The sequence below is a fragment of the Oryctolagus cuniculus genome, chromosome 2 (assembly GCF_051225735.1).
Source record: "Oryctolagus cuniculus isolate XC-2025 breed Fujian yellow rabbit chromosome 2, ASM5122573v1, whole genome shotgun sequence".
NCBI lineage: Eukaryota > Metazoa > Chordata > Mammalia > Lagomorpha > Leporidae > Oryctolagus > Oryctolagus cuniculus.
The window spans coordinates 173,586,957-173,608,594 of record NC_142868.1 but is presented as its reverse complement, the minus strand read 5'-3'; the positions used below and the strand labels follow the sequence as shown (position 1 = coordinate 173,608,594).

General features: G+C 37.6%; 1 long non-coding RNA gene across 6 annotated transcripts in view; it reads left to right on the top strand.

Moving 5' to 3' along the window:
* Nucleotides 1-21,638, top strand: part of LOC103347703 (uncharacterized) — a 162,023-nt gene that overhangs the window by 83,531 nt on the left and 56,854 nt on the right. For 2 of the 6 annotated variants that reach the window (XR_016230490.1, XR_016230495.1), the window contains 2 exons: nt 12,722-12,910; nt 14,746-15,003. The exons of 2 other annotated variants lie outside the window; for them this stretch is intronic. This is a non-coding gene — a long non-coding RNA (uncharacterized LOC103347703). Of the gene's footprint in view, nt 1-12,721; nt 12,911-14,745; nt 15,004-21,638 lie in introns of those variants that run through there. 2 more of the 6 variants (XR_016230492.1, XR_016230497.1) reach the window with 1 other exon arrangement.

The window sequence follows — 21,638 nt, the reverse complement described above, 5'->3', positions numbered from 1 at the left end:
GCTTGGGCCCTGCACCCACATGGGAGATAGGAGGAAGCACCTGGCTCCTGCCTTCAGGTCGGCCCAGTGCGCCAGCTGTAGCAACCACTTGGGGGGTGAACCAACGGACGGAAGACCTTTCTCTCTGTCTCTCTCTCTCTCACTGTCTAAATCTGCCTGTCAAAAAATAGATAAATTAATAAATAGAATTAAAATATAGATTAAAAAGAAGCAAATCCATCATGTATTTGTTAGAGTAGTCACTCCAGGATATTAAACAAATATCTTTCTACAAAATATTTTCCCCAAATTAAGTCAATGATAAAAATTTTAATACATTTTTCCAATTTAAATACTTTTTATATGGACATCAGTGTTTAAGTGTAGAAATTAGGATGCTGATCAAGACCACGTTCCACAGCAGGAAACCTGGATTCCATACTCAATTCTCCTAACCCCAACTTCTGCTAGTGCAAACTCTGGGAAGAAGAAGGGAAAGCTCAAATAGTTGGATTCCTGCCACTTACAGGGGAGACCTAAATTGATGCCCCTACTACCAGCTTCAGTCTAGTCCAGCCCTTACAGTTGTAGGCATTTGGGGAGTGAACCAGTGATGGTACATAATCTGCTGTACCACAATACCCCTACCCATCCCAAGTTCTCTTCCACAGTATATGAAAAATTCACATTATGAAAAAAATGCATGGATTTTTAAAAATTACAGCAAAATTGACTCATAATCATTTATTTTCTATGGAAAAGGGGGCACTTCTGGAAGCAACCTCCTGTAATATGCAATGAAATTTAATGCATTAATTCCTTCTTGGTTAGCTCCAATGATTTTTTTTTTTTTATTGTTGACAGGCAGAGTGGACAGTGAGAGAGAGAGACAGAGAGAAAGGTCTTCCTTTGCCGTTGGTTCACCCTCCAATGACCGCCGCGGCCAGCGCGCTGCGGCCGGCGCACCGTGCTGATCCTATGGCAGGAGCCAGGAGCCAGGTGCTTTTCCTGGTCTCCCATGGGGTGCAGGGCCCAAGCACCTGGGCCATCCTCCACTGCACTCCCTGGCCACAGCAGAGAGCTGGCCTGGAAGAGGGGCAACCGGGACAGAATCCGGCGCCCCGACCGGGACTAGAACCCGGTGTGCAGGCGCCGCAAGGCGGAGGATTAGCCTAGTGAGCCACGGCGCTGGCCTCCAATGACTTCTAACAAGCACTTTGTCATTCCTTTATTTACCACACAAAAACAGATGACTGATTGCAGCCAAAATGATAATTGACTCATTGGCTGGATAACTCTTATGTAGAACCAGATTTGATGGCTTCTGTTAAAGCATCCAGCAAGATGCTTTAAAGTTGCAGAAAAACAAAACAAAATAAATTCGAAAGTGTTCTGCAGAAAATCCCATGGGAAATATAAAGGAAATAGAAAAAAGTCAACCCTAAATTTAGAATTTTATACTTTATCTGAAGAAGAGGGAAATAGCAAAAATGTGTGAAAGAGATTAGGGATAGGCAGAGATGTAGGAAGATATGGGTGTAGGAATTAGCAAATCCTGAAGCTTAAATGTGAGTACAGTCGCAGATAGCAGAAGAGGAGAAAATAAGGTATCTCCTGCAAAGAAAAGCACTGTTACAATGTGTAAGCACTAAAGGTAACTGCTTGTAGGTAAGAAGTTACAAATTGTCCTTTTTAGCAAAGGCCAGTAAATGAAAATTCTAGTACAAATTTGAATGAGTGAAATTCCTCATTGGCAGCTTTGTTTGTCGTACTTCCAAGGGAAGTCGCTCGTGAACTAAGATGACAGCCTCCTTCCAATTCCTGGGTTTGTGAAAGGATTCTTTGCCTCTCCCAGGCAATTGCCAGGACGTGTAGTCCCAATGTGGACCGCTCCACTGTATTTGTTTTGCCTGTAGTATATGGAAGAGGAGAGAGATCTGTGCTGGGGCAGACAGTGCTGGCAGAACAAAAATGGCTTCATGGAAAGGCGTAAAGTGGAATCAGATGAGTCCCTGGGCATGTATTTGCTGTCCTGCTGTTGTGACATATCTTTTTTTTAGGATCTCCACAGTGTTACCTTTTCCAGAATGTTATATAGTTGGTAGCTACTATTTCTTCCCATTTCTATTTTGGATTCAGCATAGAAATACGTTTCTGGCCTATGAATACTGTCAATCAACAGAAACGTCAATAGAAGGAATATACCAGTATCTTAAAGGCTTTTCTTTGCATAGTCACTAATGCATTTTAAGTTTGTAGAAATAAAATCTTTCCTATCTGATTTTAGAACATTATGATAAAACATGGCTATGTATTTTGAGGAGACCTCCATGTCTGATGCATGCAGCACTCCACAGTAAATCCTATTAACTTTTAAGGAAAATAGAAAAGTTATAAATTCTATGTATTATATTAGAGAATAACTTTACAATAAACAGCAAGAGGTTACAGAAAAACTTTATTTCAACAAAAGCCTTTCAAGCCTAAACATATAAATGAATTGTCCTTTTACCTCTCTGATGGAAGTCTTTGAAAATGTGATATTATGCATCTAGAAATGAAACCCTAGATAATTCTTATTGTATCAATTGACAAGACATTGTAAACATTTTGGGAAACCTGTGTAGAAACATCACTTCTGGCCTGGTTTTCACTTAGAAAGCCTTTATATAATCAATCATTAATAAAAGTTAAAATAGAAAAAAGGAAAACATCTCAATAGCAATCACTAATGTTTTATACAAATAAAGCTAACATGACATATTTGGCCAATCAACAGTATGAAAAATATATTTAACCTTGAGTTGTTAACCTAAAAAGAAGTAATTAATCATGCAAAATAAGGTGCAGAATGTGATTCTACAATTTAAAAAAAAATCCTTTAGCAAAAGAGATCATAGAGATTATTTAACATTCATTGGCTCAATTTCAAATGAGCAGCAAGGACTGATAAATTACAGGTAAGTCTCCAGCTGTTTTCTGTCTTTAACTCACATATTAACATTGCTGAGAGAGGTAAGGGGACTAAGAGATCTTTAGGAAGCAAAGCACGATGTTGATAAAGGTAAAGATGAAGAACAGAACAAATATAACGTGGTTAATTTTATTTAAATCTAACTTGGCACATAAAAGTAAAGAAGAGCAATGTACTTTAGCAGTACAATGGTGCTCTGTCTCTAGCAGTATACAATTGACAATGGAAGTTAGCATTTGTGTAAAATTAAAGCAAACATCTGTGTAATAAATTGAGATATGGTATGAAAAAATAAAAATATTCCATGATAGAAATATTACTAATATAATTGTATTCATATGGATTATACTATGCTTAACGAACTGGATAAATTAATATTCTAAAGAAAATTAGGATATTATCAATGTGTAATTTAATTCAACCAATATTTAGTGAACATTGTTAGGCACTATCTTAGAGATAATGTAAACCATGGTTATTGAAAAACCTTTTAATCACACCTTTAATCACCTCATCAGTGATTGAAATGAACTGGATTAGTGATGCCTGCCTCATCCCCAAACCCCCAGCATTCTGCCTTCCACCTCACTGCCTCCCTGCATGTACCTTCTTACACCTGTACCAAGCAAATTTGACTAGAAAAGGAATGGATATGGACTGGGGTAGGGAGGGTTTAGGTGAGGTCTGTTCCAGTTGGCTTGAAATCAGAATTGGGAAGGTTAGGTTATTTAACTGCAGACACTGCTCTTGTAGGGCTAAGGCAGGGGTAGCTATGTTTGGATCAAATGAGCAATAGCAGAGGAGTTAGGCAGATGTTCACTGGGGGACAATTGGACACTTGTGATCCCAGCAAAAAAGAAGTGGAAGGAGGAGTCTTAGTTCTTGGTAGCTTTTCATTTTTTTAAAGATTTATTTATTTATTTGAAAAAGTTGCAGAGAGAGGTAGAGCCAGAAAGACAGAGAGGTCTTCCATCCCACTGGTTCACTCCCTAAATAACTGCAACAGCCAGAGCTGAGCTGAACCAGGAGCCAGGAGTTTCCTCTGGGTCTCCCACATGGGTGCAGGGGCCCACGGACTTGGGCCATCCTCTACTGCTTTCCTAGGCCATAGCAGAGAGCTGGATCAGAAGTGGAGCAGCCAGAACTTGAACTGGCTCCCATATGGGATGCCAGCATGGTTGGCTGGAGCTTTAACCTACTGCACCACAGTGCCAGCCCCAGCTTTTCATTTTTGTTTCCATGGTAGTGAAGTCTGACAAATTCACTTGACCCTAAGTCCAAAAAGATACCCTTTTGGTTCTTTATCTTTTCCCTAACATTATTACTCTCATATATCTATCTATCTATCTGGAATGTTTTGTGTTGCTGTGGATTCATTCTGAGAGGAGGAGCGTGGTGAGGGCAAGAGGTGAAGCGTCACCACACAGAAGAGGGATTCAGGTGAAAGCGGGCCAGAGATGAGCAGCCTGCAGACTCATTTATTTCAGTTGGTACAGCAGTTTATATAGCCGAGGCAGTCAATCTGGTCAAAGGATGGTTTATGCCCTAACCAATCACAGCCTGTTGCCAGACAAGCTCCATTGCCAGATGGGTTCCAAAGCCATTCCTGAGTAACTGATGCTCGCTTGCTAGCAGCCACCTTAGCATGGCCTTCTCATTCCACCACGGTTTTGCTCCAGGATTTTTAAAAGGAACTTTAATATGTTTCTGTTGTTCACAAAAAAGGTAAAAGTTCCTGCTTATTATTAATATTTTTGAAAAAAGATTATTTAGATCTTTAGCTTAGACTAAAACTGAAGAACTTATTTACTATATATTTGAATGTTAAATTCAAGCAAAATTAGATTTTCAGTGAACTTTGGAAAAGCATACATTTCTAGGTTTAGAAGTACAATAAAGAAATTTCAAAATTGAAATAAATGGATTTGACAGTATATTTTAAGAACCTGTATACAAAAGGGCAAAATAGACTCTATTAAAAGGCATCCAATTTAGAATATTCATGCACTATTTGTGATATGCTCTAACATATGTATCTTCAGACTAATTATTCCATGAAATACTTCAAAGAAAACTTAATGTCCAATTATTGGAGAAGATTTAGGAAATTTCGTGAAATCACACTGTAGCTTTTAGAGTAAATGATGCACAATATTGGGAATTATCACAGGTGAAAGATTAAGAAAACAAAATATAAAAGTAATATGCAATATGTATTCAAGATATGTAAAAAGTGTCAAGAAGAAGGAATTGGATAAAATAAATAGCTATGATTTAATTAAAGCAAATTATACCTATTTTCTTTAATTCTAAACTGCATATAATGCATCTACATACTAGTGAATTGAGTTCTTAAAAATATCTTGATACTCATGATTAAGTAGCATATTTGCAACTCACTCGTTTGTAGATAGTTTAATTTGTTTTCTATGTTGATTTTGAAGCTAAAATTTAATATAATTATTTTTAGGAGTAGATAATTAGAAACATGTCCAAAAATTAAGGGAATGTTTAAATAACTATAATATTTCAATTTGAAAAAAATAGTCCATGCACTGTACGTATAAATACTGAAAATGTAGTAGTATTTGAAAATGTGTATGAAAAGTAATGGAGTATTTTATTAATTTATGTTCCCTTTGATTACACATATATTTTTAATGACATGCCTCAGGGAAATAGAAGGAATACAAAATCACTTTATTCATCGTATTTGAGAGTAAAATTAAGAATATATTACTTAAGACAAAGCCTCTCCTAAGTTTGTCATGTTATTTTGCATTTTTATAACATTAATATTATTAAGCAAAGACACAATTTTTAATTATAGGAAAGTAGATGTCATCCAGTATACAAAGATAAAAATCCTAAGGTAGCTATCTTTAGCCTATTAAGCACATGGCACATTTGGTGGTAATGCAGGTTTTCACCAATGCTTAGAAAAGCAAAAGTAAGCATTGGTTGAAAAGTGCTACTGTGAGATTTAAAACTACAATGAAAAAGGTCAGTTTTATCTACAATACAATTAATCCATCTGCTTATACCATAAGTCTTTCTTGAATTTGTGGCTATTATATTTCTGTGAAAGTTTTTTTTTGAAGTTGTTAATTACATGCCCATCAGAATAATGGGAAGCATAATTATCCTTATTGTGCTTAGTGACATTGAAACCTCTATTATTCTGTGATTGGAACTGCATAATTACAATAATTGCTGCTACTATATTGTCTATTCAGATATAGCTCTGCAAAAATTACTTTATTTTAATTAAACATGTTTAGGTTTTTAAAGTTTGGTTTGCTATCATAACCAAACACACTCTATTTAAATGTCACAATGGCATATATATCTAACTGTAGCTAATCAGTTTTTCAGCTGATCAGTTGTTCAACTGTAGATAAACTCACTCTATTCCTCTTAAAATCAATTACATGAAGTAAAAAACTAAATGATTGATATATTTTCTTTTCAAAGACCTACTACTAAAAGTAAGCCTAGAACTTATTTTAATAAGTTGAAGATACTGGCATTTGCTCTAGGAGGTAGTCTTTTTGGGAAAATAAAGTCCATAAAGTTAATGAAAATGAAACTTGTTGGAAGCATCTATAATACATATGAGACCAAGGGAAGGGGCACACATGAAGAAAACCATACAAACTCTTTTGTGGGGAGCAACCGAGACTAGACTAAATTACTGGAACTGCTAAGACTAATTCTATGCATCTGACTCCCACCATATGGCGCTGAGAGGGAGTAAACAACTTCCACACAGCTGCCTCACCAATTTGACTAACAAGCTGCAGGAGCTGATCCTGCCCCTGATTGGAGGAGAGCAGCATGCTCATCACGTGGGGAGAGAATGCCAGCAGAGTTGGGATCAGTGGAAGAGGACTATAAAGGAGGAGAGAGACAACATGCAGGAGGAACATCTGAGGAACCCCTGAGAGAGCTGGCCAGTGGTGTGCCACTCCTCCGTGGAAGCGGGGGAAGCAGCGGGGTTGCCGCCCCTCCATGGAGGCGGGGTGGGGAGCGGCAGCAAACCCGGGAAGGGGCGGGGAAAGAGAACAGCGCAGGGTCCGGTGTCGTTCCTCCACGAGTGGGGGAGTGACACTCTTTATCATAGTTGCCAGTGTCTTGGAAAACTTACCACAATGAGAATCAGCTACATAACCCACTCAGAACAGTCTCCTCTAACTCTTTCAATTCCTTTCACATCTTGTGTAAATGCTCCACTAAAAGTCACAAAACACTTGCCCCTTAATGAGAAGAGAAACAGACTCAGGACTTCCCATTGCTAGCAGTAAAATAAACTTTTAATATACAGTTCACAAAATCAGTTATCTAAATCTGACTCTCCACTGAGGGGCACACTGTTGAGAAACATTGATAATCATATGTATCCAAATCTAAGCCCCTTTTCTTCCTAAATTTTTCCTCCTAAATGCTTTTGTTTTGCTTGTTTGTTCCTCTTGCTATGTTTTTGTATTTGTTGTAAATGAAATTTTCTGGTTCTCCAGGCCCTGTGTTGTCTTAGTCCTCTGCTCTTCCTTTTCTCTCTCCTACTCTCTTGCACAAATATTACCTCGATGATCCCTACAAATTGCATTAATTCCTCTGCAGAAGCACACATCTGCTTCTGCCTCTCATGCCAGATAATTCTTACCATTTACTTTGCATTTCAAATGCATATTTTCTGCCCCAACTTTCTTTCTTCTTCAAGGCCCAAATTGAATGCTCCTTTTGTCAAGGAATTTTTCTCATTAGCCACATCTGAATGTAGACTTTTAAACTCTCCTTGTTTCTCTCAAAAGATATTCTATTTTATATTAGCTGTTCACACACCTGTTATATTATCCCACTACTTTCAAATTTCTTTGTGCCAAGTCTACATTCCAAACATAATATTCATATATGTCATAAAATGTAACATCACTTTCAATTCCACAGCCTGCAAGATGAGAAGGTAAGACTTCCATTTAATATTTTTAAAAGATTTATTTATTTACTTGAAAGACATTTACAGAAAGAGGGAGGTAGGGAGAAAGAGAGAGAGAGAAAGAGCTGGGGCTTGAACCGGTATCTGTATAGGATGCCATTGCTGCAGGCCAGGCTTTAACCCGTTACACCACAGCATTGGCCCTTCAACCCAGTTTTTATAAAATATTCTATTTTTTAAATTTTTTACTTTGTTCATATGGCATTAATTTTGAAAAATTAATGGTGGTTAGGATTTTTTTTAAGATTTATTTTATTTATTTGAAAGAGTTACAGAGAGGCAGAGAGAAAGAGAGAGAGAGGTCTTCCATCGCTGGTTCACTCCCAGATGGCCACAATGGCCGGAACTGCACAGATCTGAAGGCAGGAGCCAGGAGCTACTTCTGAATCTCCCATGCGGGTACAGGGGCCCAAGGACTTGGGCCATCTTTTACTGCTATCCCAGGCCATAGTAGAGAGCTGGATCGGAAGAGGAGCAGCCGGGACTAGAACCGGCGCCCATAGTGGATGCTGGCGCTTCAGGCCAAGGCTTTAACCTGCTGTGCCACTGTACTGGCCTTGGTGGTTAGGATTGCTGTCATTTTAGCATGAATAAATAGAATGGCATCAAGCCATAACTTTTGCTTCTTGTGCCCTTCCCTACCACAAATTCACAGGAGAAAACAATACTCAATTTCACTTAAGAATAACATTGTTAAACCAGCAGATTTTTAAAAGATTTATGTATTTGAAAGGCAGAGTGACAGAGCGAAGCACAGACACAGAGATCTTCCACTGTAGATTCAATCCCCAGATGATCTCAACAGCCTGGGTTTGGCCACTGCAGCCTGCAGCTAGGAATTCCACTTTGGTGTTCCATGGGGGTGACAGGGGCCCGAGGCTTGGGCCTTCATCTTCTGCATTCTCAGGGGACTTAGCAGGTAGCTGCATTGGAATCTGGGTACCTGGGACTCAGATGTGCAGTATGGGCATTGAAGCAGCTACTTAACCCACTGTGCCACAATATCGTCCCTGGAAATGAATGATTTGAATTAATGAATAAATGAATGAATTAATGAATAAATGAATGAAATGAATTAATTTTAATAAACCCAAACCCTAGAATATATATCTTAGTAAAATTTTATGTGATCTTAGTAAAATTTTATGTGATCAGATGGGAAGTAAGCATAAAACTCTTGTAATGCAAACTGAAGTTTGATTATATGTTGAAAAAAAGTGAATTGTTTGATTTTCAGGGTGAGGCAACTTCTTAAAAGGATTCCTTTTAAGAAACTAAGGAATAGAAAGCATATATCAGAGAAACATTTCGAGTAATCAGCAGGTCTAACTAGATTTCTAATAGGCTTAAGTTCTTTTAAAAGGAAAATGCTATCATTTGCCAACTTAATCCAATATTAGAGAACATTTGCAAAAGGAAAAAATAGAAACTATAGTTTTTACTTCAAGAGATTTGCCCTTTAGTGGAAATCTATATAATTAGTCTACTCAGGTTATAGTAGAGGAAACGTGAAATATGACAGAACAGAGGGGTAAGATCCTGTAGGCATGCTAGAGAAAAACTTCAGATAAGAAGGTTGATGGGCCGGCACTGTGGCGCAGTGGGTTAAAACCCTGGCCTGAAGCACCAGCATCCCATATGGGAGCCAGTTCTAATCCCAGCTGCTCCTCTTCCAATCCAGCTCTTTACTATGGCCTGGAACAGCAGTAGAAGATGGTCCATGTCCTTGGGCCTCTGCACCTACGTGGGAGACTTGGAAGGAGCTCCTGGCTCCTGGCTTCGGATCAGTGCAGCTCCAAGCCGTTGTGGCCATCTGGGGAGTGAACCAGCGAATGGAAGACCTCTCTCTCTGTCACTACCTCTCTGTAACTCTTTCAAATAAACAAAATAAATCTTTTTTTTAAAAAAAAAAGTAGGTTGAGTTGGAGACGAAAAAACATAGAGTTGGACTGCAGTAAAATAGAGGAAAAAAATCAACCCCACCAATACATCTCTGGATAACAGGCACATACAAATTTTCAGGGGTCAATAGAGTTGGAGAAAGAAGAATTAGCAAAGTGGAATGGAATGGCTTTGGGCAGAAGAGGAAGCTCTCAGATAGCATGAGTTCAACTAAGATGCTATAGAGCAAAATTCCCTGTTATTAGCAGTAAGAAACTCACAGTTATATTGCTTAGTAATAAACGCAGCTATTTTTATAAATGCTAGTAGTAGCTATGTACTACCTAAAAAGAGTACCCTAGGAACATAAATAGTTCAAGTTTTAAAAGGTAAATTCTTGCCAATCGCGTCTCCCACCCCAACATCCACATACACCATGAAAAAAGCAGAAAAAGTGTTTTTTCAGCAGGTGATTTTGTAGTTAAATATTACAAAAGCAGTTGGATATGGCACTTATTTCGCAGATACTCTGTATGCTTCTTCCATTATGTTCTTTCCCCAAGAGTGCAAAGTTTACTTCTTGTCCTATGAAAGCCAACTGGTGGAATTACAAATAACAAATAATTCTAGACAGAGATGCATCAAAATACAGACCATAAAATAATTTAAAAGGCTATCACTTACCAAAATATATAATTTTATTAAGTTATATTATGGCACCATTTTGCCTAAGATGTATAGTTAACCTCTGGCATGTTCCATACACTTCCCGCCAGAAATGGAAAGGATGAAAAAACGTCACTGAATCTGTTTGGATTAATAGAGATTAGTGATCAGGGTCTCCTGGGGGAGGTTGGAAGAAGGTTTGGCAGGGGCTGGAGTGATGATTGAGACAGTCTCTCAGGTAAAAATGAAGGTTGATTCGAAAGGAAAACTTTCAGCAAAGGCAGGAACAGTTCTGGGATGTGAGGGATTCTGTGTTAAGAATTCAAAAGATATGTAAGGAGAAAGAGCTCAAGGCAGCATTAAGGCCTTAAACCATGAATCAAATAGCCCTGCATTTCATTAGCAAATAATAAAATAAAATGAAAGAATAAAAGTATACAACTCCTTGCCAAGCATCATGGAATAAACAAATATAAAAATGTCTGAGCTGTCTTCTATAAATGCATCAAAGTGAACTGGAGAAATAGAAATCACCTTACAAACCAAAGAGAGGAATTTCCATATTCTCTGTCTCCAACTGTTTAATTACATTTATATAATGCTTATTTTAATATTTAGAAAGTTCTTAAAAATGAGTTTGGATTCTAGGGAGTAAAAGGAGTTAATGTAGTTTCTGTCTTCCTTTGTTTACATTTGAAACTTGTAGATTTGTTAATGCTACTTATTACTTTAAAGGCAGGAACTCTACTGTAATACCTGGGATATTGCAGATAATGTTCCTTTGTATATTTTATTATTTATCTTTCCCACTGTACTTGTTTTCAAGATTTCCAGAGATGTTCTTGGCTTCTAGGTATATAAAGTGATAATCTCTTCATGTCAGGGGCACACAAAACTCAAATGCATTTGCCTGTGGTATCAGCAATATGGCAGCTAATTCAGGAACTGAGTAAGTCTATGTGGCAAAAGTCAGCCAAGATTGAACAAAGTAGATTTCTCTTCTGACTGAAATAGTACTTGACCTTCTATACTGGCCCACTATAATCTGAGATGAATAATTCAGGGGCTAACGGAGAGATTCCTGAGGTGAGGAACCTTATGTGCTTTGACTTCTGCATCCCCAGCATCTAGAATAGTGCCTAAATTCACTGAGTGCTCAGTACATGTGAGTGCGTGTTTAAAATTTAAGCAAATACAATAAAACTACTTTCTCTTCTCTTTTTCTTTTCCAGCCCAATATGAAACATCTTATAGATGTGAATGGCATAGCTGATTGTTCTTAATTTCAGGGTTTACAAATAAGTGCAGATATACATGTGTCTGTTAGCCCCCCTACAGTGATTTAAGATTAGCATAGAAATATTTATTTATTTACTAATTTTTATTTGTCTATTCTGACCAGACTCTTGATTAAACACTGGAGATTCAGAGGTAGGAAAGTTTGCCTTCCAGTGGAAAAGAGTGATAGAAACAAATACATATAGTAAGAGGTAGAAAATACTTTGACTGATTCTGAAAAGGAGCACTCAACAGACAAAGAAAAGAAATTGGCTAATAGATCCTGGAGTCAAGCGAGGCGTTTGGGTGGAGGTGTGACCAGGGTGGTCCTTACCAGATGATTCAGAGCAGTTGCGTTCCTGGCTATATTAATTATTCACACATGGCCCTATCTTGAGACGTGGAGAGCTTTCTATCTGTGTTCACTACCAAAGTCACTCTGATCACATCTAAAAATGCACTTTAACAAAGGAAAAAATAAATACAATTTCAAAATCTTAGTATCCTTAAAATAAAACAAATAGAACCAAATCATTTACTATTTTAGAAATATGGTAAGTGTGTATCATACGAAAAGTCATTATTGAACTTGGAAAAATCATGCATGACACATACCTCTAAGATATAACATGCAGGTAATATAAGACTACTAAAAAAGAGTTAACCTCAAGGTAGTTATGTTGGACAGAGCCTCTCCATTTTTTTTATAATAGCATTTCTGTTCTCCTGAACTTTTTTCCTTTCACAGTGAACACACCGTTGAGTATTTTGCTTCTAAGAAAATAGCTTCCTCTTAATAAATTAAATGCTGAATTGCTTTTCATATTCATCGTTAACATCTGTTACCCATCATTAATGAAACAAGCCAGCTCTTAAACTGAGTTTGCTTAGTACATATTACAGAGAAGCTGGGTGAACTGAAGATTTCCACTTTCCATCTTTCTCAGCATAAAATACTTCAAAGGATTCTCTGCCTGCTGGAAGAGTTCCCTCTCAGCAGTGTGCATGCTCTACCTGATGTCCCTAGATCGCTCACTGCCTTCCTCGTAGCTCACTCTGAAGAGATGAGGCAACTGCTGTGGGTTCAGCATCTTCAATGGAATTCGCTTCCTTTGCACCAAGTACACTCACACAAGGTTTGTCTTTTTATAGAGCTATTTAAGAAGCAGAAAAAATTTAGTAGCTTTCAGGTAGCTTTTCATTAGTTCCCCCACCTGTCTTCATAAATTCTGATTTTTAACATTAAAAAGCATTACATTCATTAAAAAAAAAAACAAAGGGGAAGATTCCTGATAGTGAAAATAAAAGTGGGAGGAATGAGGCTTTGAAATTTTTTTGGCTTTTTCTTCTGAGTTCTACCACTTTTTAAAAACTATTTTAGTCATTTTTAATTTTTTAATAAGCACACAAAATTCTTATGATGGATCATGTGATTTTTAAAATTTAAACTATTTATTTATTTGAAAGGCAGAGAGGGTGAAAGAGAGAGAGAGAGAGAGCAAGAGACAGGGGAAAAAATATATATTTTCCATCTGCTGGCTCACCCCCAACAAGTGGAGCTGGGTGAGGCCTAACCCAGGAGTCCAGATTCAATCCAAGTCTCTGAAATTGATGGCAAAGACTCGAATATTTGAGCAATCACCTGCTACCTCCAAAAGTGCATATTAAGCCGGCACCGCGGCTCACTAGGCTAATCCTCCGCCTAGCAGCGCCGGCACACCGGGTTCTAGTCCCGGTCGGGGCGCCGGATTCTGTCCCGGTTGCCCCTCTTCCAGGCCAGCCCTCTGCTGTGGCCAGGGAGTGCAGTGGAGGATGGCCCAGGTGCTTGGGCCCTGCACCCCATGGGAGACCAGGAAAAGGACCTGGCTCCTGCCATCGGATCAGCGTGGTGCGCCGGCCTTAGCGAGCTGGCCGCGGCGGCCATGGAGGGTGAACCAATGGAAAAGGAAGACCTTTCTCTCTCTCTGTCTCTCTCTCTCACTGTCCACTCTGCCTGTCAAAAAACAAGTGCATATTAGCAGGAAGCTGGAATCAGTCACAGAGATACGACTTGAACCTAGATCCTCTGATGTGAGATGCAGTGTACAAAGTGGCATCATAAGAGCTTCACCAAATGCCTCTCCTCCCTATAATGTTTTATATGTATATAAATGTCTGATCATGATAAACATGTAAATATACATGTCTAATCAAGGTAAATATACACACATACATATATTTATATATCCTCAAACATTTAACATTTCTTTATGCTGAATATAAAATAATCCTACCTTTTAGGCTTTAAGAGGGGATTATATAGTACATTAACATTATTTATAAATCGCCCTATTATGCAATCAAACCCAAGAACTTCTTACTCCTATCTGACTATCTAACAATATCGATTTAAAGTTTAATCTAGGTCTCCTGCATGGGTTGTAGGGACCCAATTACTTTTTCTTAGATTTATGTATTTTTGTTGAAAGACAGAAAGAGATCTTGCATCCTCTGGTTTACTCCCCAAATGACTGCAACAGGCACAGTGAGGCTAGGCTGAAGACAGGAAGCAGAAGCTCCATCTTGGTCTCCCCAGTAGGTGGCAGAAACCCAAATACTTGGGCCATCATCTGCTGCCTCTCAGGTGCATTAATGGGAAGGTAAATCTGAAGTGAAGGTGGTTTTTGATCCCATATATTCCAATATGGGAGGCAGATGTCCCAAGCAGTGGCTTAGCCCACCATGTTAATGCCTCCCATGCTAAGTATTAGCAGGAAGTTGAAATCAAGAGCAGAGCTGGGACCCAAACTCAGGCACTCTAATATGGGATGTGGGCACACCAAGCAAGGTCTTAGCTGTTATTCCATAGCTTTTCATTTTTATTTGGATTATTTATTAATTTTCATATTGCATTATTTGAATTAACTATGCAGTCTGGTTATTAACCCCTTGACAGCTGTATAGCTAACAAATATTTTCTCCCAATATGTAGGTTGTCTCTTCACCTTTGATGATTTCCTTTCCTGTGCAAAAGCTCTCTACTTGGATGAAATCCCACCTGTGTATTTGTGCTTTTGTGTCCTGTATTTTGCGGATCTGATCCCAAAATCCCTGTTCATCCCAATATCCTGAGTGTTTCCCTGGTTTTTACTCATATCTCCAAAGTTTAATGTCTTCCATTTAGGTTTCCAATTCATTTTGAGTTGTATATGGTGAGAGATAGGGTTCTAGTTTCATTCTTCTGCATGTACATATATCTTACTTTTTTGTTATCTTGTTGATTTATTTTTAAATTGTTGGCAAGATAAAGTATACTGCACAAAATTTCTAATTTAATATGTGTGATACATTTGTTTTCACTAGGAAAGTATATCTTAAAGATGCCAACAGGAAATCCCAAGTGGAAAACAAAAATGAGAAGAAAAAGGGAAAGAACAACACAAGACACTGATACATTCATGAATTAGTAGAAAACTTGTTAAAGTTTCATGACATTTTCTTTTAGGAGAAAAGAAATAATATCTAGCTGTGGTGTGGGCTTCTCACTGGAGTTCTTTTCTCTTCCAAGGAAGCTGGTAGTGAGATTAACCAAACCTGGCAAATGGACTTGTTCTGTTAGAATTGAAGAGAGAACAGAGGAAATGAACATGCATAATAAAAGAAAGCTGTTAATAGAAAGAGAGATTAAAAAGAATTCGTTACTGAGGCTAGAAACATGAAAGAAAAGGGGAACTATTAGACTATAGCCTTTGAGAGTGATGCCACATTAGGATTAACCATTCAAACATTTTATAATGAGAAATAAATATTAGATAAAGCACAGAGGAAGCCAGAGATGGCTGAATGCGCTTTTAGACTGCAATGCAAACCTGACCCTGAATGAAGGAGAGGGGGAGAGTGAAGGATGGTAAGGGCCGAGGCACCTTGAGTGCTAGGCAGTCTAAGCAATGTTTGACAAGGTTGCCTGATATCAGATGTCAGAGGATACCTGTTTCCTAGGTCTCCCAGCATCTGATATGCCTTAGTATCCCTGCTGTTATCAGCTGGTTGTTCAATGCTTTCTGTATGGTAGAACTGTCTGATGGACCCTAATATGCAATATGTTCACATTTGGTGCTCATTCAAATATATCAATTTGCATGTTTCTACATCAGACTTCTTTGTTCCTAATCTTTCAGTCCTTTTCCTACTATGACATGGAGGTAGAGCAGCCCCTGAGGAGCCACCTGTTGCAAAAGTTTCTTCAGTGTTTGCCAGGACAACTTCAGCAATTCTGTTTTTAATATTCAAAATATATTATTCAAATTTATTACTCTGCTGTAAGATAATTAGGTATACAGTATTGGCCAGAGTTATAATGGCCTATCTACTTATTGCTGAAGTTTTTTTTCCCTAATTGAGTTTCTTGCACTTGCCAAATAAGTACTTTGGTTTACTCACATTGAGAAATATAGGGGTATATAATTATCTACCTAGAGTGGCTTAGAAATGCTTATGTTTAAAGACAAAGCTGTGTGATTAGGAGTACCATGCTTCTGTTTAACTTTGTGATTATACAAGCTGGTTCTAAAGCATTTTCTTTTTTCCTTTTGTTTTTAAAGGCTTATTTGTTTGTTTTGAAAGTCAGAGTACCAGAGAGAGAGGGAGAGACAGAAAGAAAGAGATCTTCCATCCACTGGTTCACTCCCCAGATTGCCACAATGGCCAGCACTGGGTCAGGCTGAAGCCAGCTGTCAGGAGTTTCATAAGGTCCTCCATGTGGGTGGCAGGGAGGAAAATCTTCTGCTGATTTTCTCAGGCCATTAGCAGGGATTTAGGTTGGAAATGGAGCAGCCAGAACACAAACCGGTGCTGATGTGGGATGCTGACATTGGTGTCGGCATCTTTATGTGGTATGCCACCATGCCAGCGCCTGAAGGATTTTCTTAATATGTGCCTAGAAAATACACTAAATTTCTGATAGTCAGTGGGCATTCCTTAGCCTCAAAACATGCACCTCTGTCATATTTCACTTTTTAAGTTTACATCCAGATTGTTCTCTTACTGCTTTCGGTTTTTGCCTTGTAAGACAATAAGCCTTTGAAACCACCCCGAAGGCTTTGTAAATTACCAGGAATGTATGAGGTCTTCACTTCTAGTATTTTCATTGTCTCAAGAAAAGTTATTTTTTCTAATTATTTAGCATGCTACAAGTAGTTGCTTAATTATTAGATATCTGAACTGATAGCCAGATCCATACCTATGAGAAGTTTATACCTTGGGATCCAAACAATGCTACAAGAGGAAAACAGGGCAGGAAAACAATTTCTGTGTTTTTCAGGATTCATCTTTTAAATTATTGGGAATAAAGAGCAGACAATATTTCCTCAAGTGAAAGAATATATATCCTAAAACATCCTGATCTGCAGAAATTCTTCATTATTTCAAGATTTTTTAGAATTAAAGTGTCTCCAAAGTGATTTATTATTACATGTACTGAACCATGTAAGGCAGTGTTATCTTGAAGTTCAAACACATCAGATAAGAGCAACCACTAAATAACGTCAATGCAGTTGTAAAGAACAACTCTGGAGACTTACAAGGGGGCATCTTAGAGTTGAGCTGTGTGTATACATGGCACTGTATCTGACTTACCTAATTCTAATCACTAGGTTATATAAGTTTATTAGTCATCAAGTGTAATTGTTATCAAAGGAAATTTTTATTATATTACATAATTCTAGTCATTATGATAAGACTTATGCTTGTAGCTGTGAAGGTAAGAAGAAACTCTTTGACATGCATATATGCGAATGAATAGCTTTTTGTATGTACAAAACTATGGAAAAAAACCACACAAAGCCTGCATGCTATGCTGAGTGGATTTAAAATATCTTATCAATAATCTTTGAAGAATTTAGTTATTTTACAGAAAAAAATCAACAAAGATAAACACAAATGATAAAAAAAGTTTATGGAAATAACACTCAAACATGAAAATTGAGTTTTCAGTTATCTGAACTACCTGCTTTGTGAAAAAAGATCTTCTGTATATAAAGAGAATCGAAAATGAATCATGATGTGAATGGAAGGGGAGAGGGAGTGGGAAAGGGGAGGGTTGCGGGTGGGAGGGACGTTATGGGGGGGAAGCCATTGTAATCCATAAGCTGTACTTTGGAAATTTATATTCATTAAATAAAAGTTAAAAAAAAAGATTTTAGTCCTGCAAAGACATTTCTAAAGGAACAGTTACACAACTTTCAGATTAAGGTACTCAACTAAAATGAATATTATGATTCTTTTAAGTCTGAGTTCTAGTGTCAGGGAGTTATGTGACATTTCCTGACTAGCTTTCTGTCATCTTTCTCAAAGGTTCAGGGCTCTCACTGTTAGTATTAAACAAAGTGGGTAACAAAGGAGATATCGATGAAGAACACTATCTTCAAAAAGCTTAATTATTAATATTCCTTACAATCATTCATGTAAGGTTTCAAATAGCATATAATATCTGATGTTATTTTTCTCTGTCTTCTCAGTTTACTAGAGGTCTATGAACATTTTATAGTGCAAATGTCAAAGGACAAATAGCATGAATGGTTTACTTAGGTTTTCTAAGGTATTAGCTTTGGGGCAGGCATTTGGCCTAGTAGTGAATATACCAGTTAGGACATCTGTATCCAATATTAGAGTTCCTGGGTTTGGATAATCCACACCCTGAGAGGTACCAGTGATGGCTCAACTGGCTGGGTTCCTGACACCCTTGTGGGAGGCCTTGATTGAGTTCCTGATACCCAGTTTTCACCCTGTGGCTGTTTTGAGACATTTGGGAGTGAATCAGTGAAAGAGAGATCTGTGTCTTTTGTTCTAAAACATGAACTCCCTCAAAAGTCATTAATTTTATTGTTTTTAAAAATCTTGAATTACGGGGCTAGTGCTGTGATGCTGTGGGCTAAGCCTCTGCCTGCAGCACCAACAACCCATATGGGTACTGGTTTGAGTCCTGGCTGCTTTTACTTCTGATCCAACTCTCTGCTATGGCCTGGGAAAGCAATAGAAGATGGCCCAAGTGCTTGGGCCCCTGCGCCCACATGGGAGACCCAAAAGAAGCTCCTAGCTCCTGGCTTCAGATTGGCTCAGCACCAGCTGTTGCAGCCATTTAGGGAGTGAAGCAGAGAATGGAAGACCTCTCTCTCTCTCTCTCTCTCTCTGCAACTCTACATTTCAAATAAATAAATAAATCTTTAACAAAAAAAATCTTGAATTAGATTATTTATTTGAAAGACACCCAAAGAGGCATACAGAGAGGGCACGCCCATCCTCTGGCTCACTTCTGAATGCCCACAAGGGTCAAGGCTGATACAGGGCTGAAACTCAGGAATCTGGAACACAGTTCAAGACTCCCATGTGGTTATTTGAGAACCAACTACTCAAACTCTCCTGCACCTGCCAGAGTCTACATTAGCAGGAAGCTAGATAAGGAATTTGAAACCAGATTCTTTTATGTGAGATATGGATATCTTAACCAGTGTGTAAAGTGATGGATCAAACACCCACCCAAAGTCTTCAATTTTATTTTTGAGAAAAGTCAGTATGGAATTGAAGTGGGTAAAACCGATCTTGAAATTTGAAATTTATTTTTCAGTTTTGAAAGAAGTAGACAGAAAAGGGGGAATTGGAGACATGTAGAAGATGGGGTATTAAAATATATCATTATCTCCTGGATTTTAGATTCTTGATAAGAGATTTAAATTCAAGTTAAGAACACAAAAAGATAAAGAGCAAAAAATAAGATTAATATAAAATAGATGAAACCACATAAATCCAATGACCATTAACTTACTAATCAATGTATCAGGTAGATTGGCTTCTGAAGAGACCAGCAATTAGCTAGCCATGAAGAAAGTCTCACATTTACATGTTTAAATAACAAATTCATCATTCTCCTAACAAGTGCATAATTATTTCCAGAACTTAGGCATTTTCATCTCTTCTAATATTCATCAGAAAGTACCTTTATTTCTGAACTTGCACGACTGTTATGAAATGCTTACCTATTGAGTCCTTAATGGAGCGGTGACTATCAAATGTACTTTTTGTTAAGCTTTAAGTGTAATAATGTAAGCAAAACAAAGATGGATAATATTTAACTTTGATAGAAACTACAATTAGAAATAGTTTCATGTCTTTTTATAAACCTTAAAATATCATTAGCCTGGAATAAAATGTGTTTAAAGTAATGACATTTATTTTTAAATATTTATTTAGGAGTTAGAAATGAGAGTTAGAAATGTTAAGATCTTCAATTACTTTGTTGGGAGTGCTATGAGAACAGAAATTGAGGGGAAACCAGTGAGAGAAATGAGTGGTACAGTCAGATGGTTGGGGAAGTGCAGGAGAGTTGAAGAACAATGGAACAGAAAAGCATTGAGGAGCAAGATGGTTTTTGATCATCTCCTAAACCAGAAATCTTGGAAATCAGCAGCAATTAATATAATTCGGCTGCCTGGGAAATGGTTTACTAAGCAAGAGCCAGTGGAAGGAATATTCTTTAAATAGTTGATCTATTTTGTAGAAAATTGAAAATGGGTGATTGGTAACATGTTCAGGCCAGAGCGGATTGAAGTACAATATGGAGGACCGCATAGGGTTGCTGTGGTGGGAGGAATCACAGTATGATCTGTTCTTAAATTTTAAACAGAAGTCACATGCAAATTAGTTTAAATGCAACACAGCTAAATCTGCAATGTGACTTAGAAGTTCAGAGAATGGCCCAGGCTAAGGGCCATAATAGAAGAGTTGTCTCATCCAAGAGCATCGAAGTCTCTGATGCAGTCAACTGCTCAGCATGTGGGCTTATACACCTATGCAGGTAAAGACCCAGTGGACCTGGAGCTCAACATCCAATCTACTGTAATTTTTCAGTTCTTTCCTCCAAGTAGCCCATTGAAGCTGAATGGCAGTACAATGTCTTCTGGTCTCCAAATATCACAAATGAAATGCCCATGGACAATGTCATTATTTTTCTACTGCATGAATTACAGTTTACCTAGATATGTGTCTTTTGATCACAATTCAGTATGAAATCCACTGAAATCTGTTATTTGTGTTTAGAGCTTTCTTCACCTCAGGAATATTGTCATCTACGAAAATTTATGCCTGTTTCTATTTTTATCTTTTAGGAGCTCATATTGTTCCATATTTGATTCATTTTCCTCATTTTTCCTTTCTCTCTTTTTCATTCACTTAGAGGTATTTTTCTCCCATTTTTCCTTTCAGCTCATTAATTTAACTTTCAGCACTAGTCTTTTCGCCTTCACCTTATCTGGTTAGTTTTTAGACAATGAAGAATTACATTAACCATGCTAGTGTGCTGCATTTTAACTTTTTAAGTGCTGTTATTTGTATTAAATTTGAGCTATCAGTTGTTTCTTACATGTGTTCTACCCATTACTTTCTAAAAAATGACAAAAATATAAAAACTGAACACACTTAATGGAGTAACAAATGATATATTGATATATGCGTAATTGTGTAATATCCAGTCAAGGTAAATATATCTCCTTTGACATTTAATATATCTTTATGATGAAATATCCAAAATCATATCCTGGATTTTTAATAGAGACATATCAAACACCTTATCCTTACCTATAGTTACCCTCCTGTGAATAGAATCCAGAATTTCTTACTTGTATCTGTAGTTCAGTATCCATTAATCAATATTTCCCCTACCTCACTCCGCTCTTCCCTCTGGTAACTGCCATTATATTTTTAACTTCCATGAGATCACCTTTAGTTTAGACTCTACATATGAGTGAGATCTTGTGATATTTGTGTTTTTGTACTTGGTTTATTTCACTTAACATAATGACCTCTATTTTCATACATGTTGTTGTAAATGAGAAT